Raw genomic sequence first — 4654 nt, 5'->3', positions numbered from 1 at the left:
TACACATAAAAACCCCATCAATAGATACCGACCTTGGCCACGCATAACATATAGATATAGTAAAACATGTCGAGACTCTTTGGAGAACACACTTGCGACAATAATGGCAGATTACCGGGAGAGTGTCATGTGAGACTTATAGCGAACTTCGGGACGAAGTTCTCTTTTAGTAGGAGTGAATGTAAGAACTCGAAATAATTTAGAGAAGAAAGAGCACAATACGTGAGTATTGAGAGTGAACAAGACCTAGGATAGATAGGATACACGAGTGTAACAATAAAAGTGATGATGGCAAGAGAACACACGAGAACCGAGAAAAAGGCTTAAGAGTAGACCGAGGGATATTTTGGAAAGAGAACGAGTGGCGAACTTCGGGGACAAAGTTTATTTTAAAGGGGGAAGATTGTAATACCCGATATTTGTGAGACCCGTACTTAGACCTAGGGACACGTGAGGGAACCCATATGTACTCGGGAGTAAAGGATGATTCCCCTATAACACCAAGTAAGACCTAAACTAGACCTAGTAGACTTCCAGTGGACCGAGTAGAACCCCTAGTGGACCAAGTGAGCTGGCACTCGGTCGAGTAAAGGTATACTCGACCGAGTGAGTCCCACTCGGTCGAGTGAACCGGTCACTCGGTCGAGTGGTGCTGAGCTGTACACGAGAAAGGAAATTCGGGATTTCCTCCTATCCCATTCATTCTTCTCCTTCTTCCTTCTTACACTAAAACCATCTCCCTTCTTTCTAAAAATGCTCCTAATGCCCTTCCCTTGGCCTTCAAGCTTGGATTCATGGCGGAACACCTCTCCTATGTCCCGATCTACCTTTGTAAGTAAAAATCCCACCTTTTCCTCTTTGTCTTATGAGTAAATTCTAGTTAGGGTTTACTAAGAGAGGTTAATTAGTAATTAGCTATGTAAAATGAATAGTTAGTGAATAATAATGAGGGATTTTATGTTGTAATTTAGTATAGAGTGAATTGTGATAGTTATTACATGATTTATGTAGGATGAGACGGTTTTATGAGATGGATACTTGGTGAATTCGATTAGCTTGTGGATTATGCTAAAAGGTAGGTTATCCTACTCGGTTTCAATATTGTGTATGCATATTGTGGTGTCTTTCCTCACTATTTCATTCATAAGTTGGTTGGTATGTATGTAGGGTTGAATTCATGAATTTGGTCATCTGTTAAATGTTGCTCTTCCATTTGTCATGTATGTTTGTGTTGTGTTGGAAGACTTTGGTGGTGATACTTGATTTTGGGGAGACATAAGACGGTTGGGAAACCGTCTTGCGCTCAGGTCGCCCCTTGGAGCTTCCCACTCGAAGGGGGATGTGCACATTAATGACTTGAGTCACAGAGGGACTCGTGTGGTTGAGGCACGACGTCTAGCAGGGGATCCGGTTGGCTTCCGGACCCGGTTCCTCTTGGCGTATTCCTGTACCTTTGTGTGAGGTGTGGTGTCGTGGGCGTGTCCCTGACATCGGTGGTTGTGGGTACGTCTAGGCGTGTCCTGGTACCGGTATGGTGATTGCATAGTCGAGTCTCATTCACATGATTATGTCGCGTCTACACTTGTCGAGTCATGTCTTATGTTTATGTATTGAAACTGACGTTTGTTGTTTCCGTGTAAATGTCACCTATTTCCGGGGTGGCCTGTGTCGATCCATATGATATTTCCGATCATATAAGGAGCAGTTGTTTACAGGTTAGCTTTGGTTTCTTGCGGGAGACGGGGACGAGCCGTGATGACATTCGAGTCAAGCATAGTTGATTAGATTAGTTTAGTAGTCATGAGTTGTATTATTCATTTCATTTACTCACTTATGCATATGTAATCCACTAAATACTTATTTATGTTAATTGTTTCTCAATTGCGACTCCGATTCACCGCCTCGGGAAACCGAGAAGGTAACATCCCCCAATGAACTTGGCCGGGCAAGAAGGGGGTGTTACATTAGTTGTCTGTTATTATCAAGTTTATGAGTAGGTCCCCGGAGACGGCCTCTCACTAAACTTATTGAGAGACCTATTACAACTTCATGGAAAAGTGGTACAAAAAGTAATAAAATAGGTACACATGCTATAAAATGAGGTATTGATAAAAATGGATATAAAATATGATAAAATAGGTACGATTGTTATGAAAACATGTATCAAAAGAAAGAAACATTTTAAGCCACAACCAATAATAAAAGGGCTATTTGATGGGAATAATCCAAACTATGCCTCTCCTTCTCGTATTAATCCATACTATTGTTTAACTCAAAAAAATCTGAAGTATTGCTTCATTTTTCCCGCATTGAACTCGGTCTAATATTTACCTGCTACAACGGGTAACGTATCAGGTGATAATGTTATGGGCCCCATTTTTCTGATATTTTTCTTCATGGAGATCTATAACTTTTCCAAAAAACCAGATCTTCTTCTTCCTTGTACACTTTTACTGGCCTTTAATTGCTACATTTTTTTCTTTCTTCATTTTCAAAGTTATACTGCGTATTTCTTAATTTTTTCCTCCCTTTGTTTAAAGTTGTTAAATAATGAAGATCCCTTCCCCAAATCTACATTCACCATTAAAACACCTTTTTTCTGCCTTTTCCCCACTAATCACCTCCATTTTCTATCACCTCAAAATCCCACCCAACTGCGCTGACAAAAAAACCTTTGCTCATTAATAGTCATTATCGACATCATTGGAGGTGTTTTTCTTTAAAAAAAAATTGCTGTTGTTTCTGTTAAAAAAAATTAGAGGTGTTTTTGTTATGGGTTGTGTAGAAATGGTGAAAAGTAGTGATGAAATTAAATAAAAAAAGCAGGAGAATCAAGTTGGGGTTATGGATAGATAGAGGGTGATTTTAGGAATCGGAATTTTCAAGGCCTTTGGTGGTGACAAGGAGGACTTGAAGATTTCCTAAATGCATGTTTTTATCAGACGGTAGAGAATTGATGAAGATGGTGTGTGATTTGATCAAAGATTGTGTCCTTTTTTTTTCTAATGATTTTATCGATGTCTATTTTTTCTTCTTTGTTGGAAAAAGAAGGGAGCAAAAAAAATGAAAGAATGTCTCTGACTGTTTTTTTTTTTGATAAGGTAAAGAAACTAGATTGATCGAAATCAACCTATAACATCCTTGCGGATGAGGAAGGTGAAAGAAAATCAATGATTTTCAAACCACCATGAATCGAACATAACAAAAGGGCAATAAAGAGAAAACTTTCAAATAAAAAAGAATGTCACTTCAAACCCAACAAAGAACAGAAAATAAATAAAAAACTTAAGAAGTGCAAAAAAGGTCTACAGGGTAAAACAAAGAGCCTCTGTACTGAAAAAATTCAGTAGAAAACAAACTTTAGATTTAAAAAGAAACCCAAAAAATCAAAAGTTCCACCACATTTCTATTATCAGCATTGATTTAGGTACAATCAAATTGAATATACTCTTGAAAAATTGCTCTTTTACCCTTGATTTAAGCCTTCTTTAACCAAGACATATAACTAAAATAAACTCTCCTTGGCTATAATGGAGAGTAAATTAAAGTCGAGTCATTAAGAAGGAGAAAATCAAAGGAAGAAAACTGAATTTTTTTCATATAAAAGACTAAAAAGACAAGAATCTACACAACCATGAAGATGAGAAGATGATTATGAAGATAAGTGATGAAGGGCTGGGAAGAAGACCATGAAAAAGCAAATTTCCAGATACCTTTTTTTCTAAATTTTTGAGAGAGTATTCTCTCTCAAGTTTCTCTCTCATGAGAGTTACTTCTGATGACAGCTCGTTATATGTCTCTGACTCTATGTGTATGAGTATTTTTATACATAAATTATTCTGTGTTTGATGTTGTTAATGGAAGGAAGGTGGAAGTCATTATATGAGTATTAAAAAAAGGAAACAAAAAAAAAAATCAATTACCTAATTAGTAGGTATCCGGTTACTGGGTCTATTTTAAGAAGAAGGTACTTATGTTTGGGATTATTTTGAGTTAAAATATAGTTCGGATTATTATGAGAAGGTGAGCAATAGGTTGGATTATTCCTGTCAATTAACCCATAATAAAAAGGGTACGAACTAAAAAAAAAATTGAACCCTAGAGAGAGAGAGAGAATCAGCCGCCATGACTAAGTTGAGCAATCTCCTTCTCTGTTCATGATGACTAAGAAATCTAATACAATAAACAATAAAACTCAATCACGTAGCAGGAGTTCGAATGTATCCAATGCTATTCATTCAGAAAAGTCCAAAGTGTTGGGTAAACTAGATGTTGAGAAAGGCCAAAAACTTAAACATATACATGAGGTCACTGGTATCCCACAGTTGGATTTTAATGATATAGTAGTAGAGGATTATGAGGAAGAATCTGAAGATGAGGACGACCAGACCCAGGATAATGCCTGGTATCAAATCCATGGTAAGAAAATTATTCAAATTCTTGAGGAGGAGACTGATTTGCTGCAGTTGACAGAGGAGGACGTCCAGTCTGAAATTGATTATTGGCAGCATGCAGTAGTAGGATTTGTGGTTGGAGCCAATCCACCATGGCAGATCTTGGAGGGTTTCCTGAAAAGGATATGGAACAAATACGTTATAGACAAGATATCTTTTTTACCTAATGGAGTTTTCTTGGCAAGGTTTCAAATCAAGAG

Source organism: Silene latifolia, chromosome X, assembly GCF_048544455.1.
Source record: "Silene latifolia isolate original U9 population chromosome X, ASM4854445v1, whole genome shotgun sequence".
NCBI classification, from domain to species: domain Eukaryota; kingdom Viridiplantae; phylum Streptophyta; class Magnoliopsida; order Caryophyllales; family Caryophyllaceae; genus Silene; species Silene latifolia.
The sequence above is the reverse complement of the archived record's forward strand: the minus strand, read 5'-3'. Positions refer to the sequence as shown.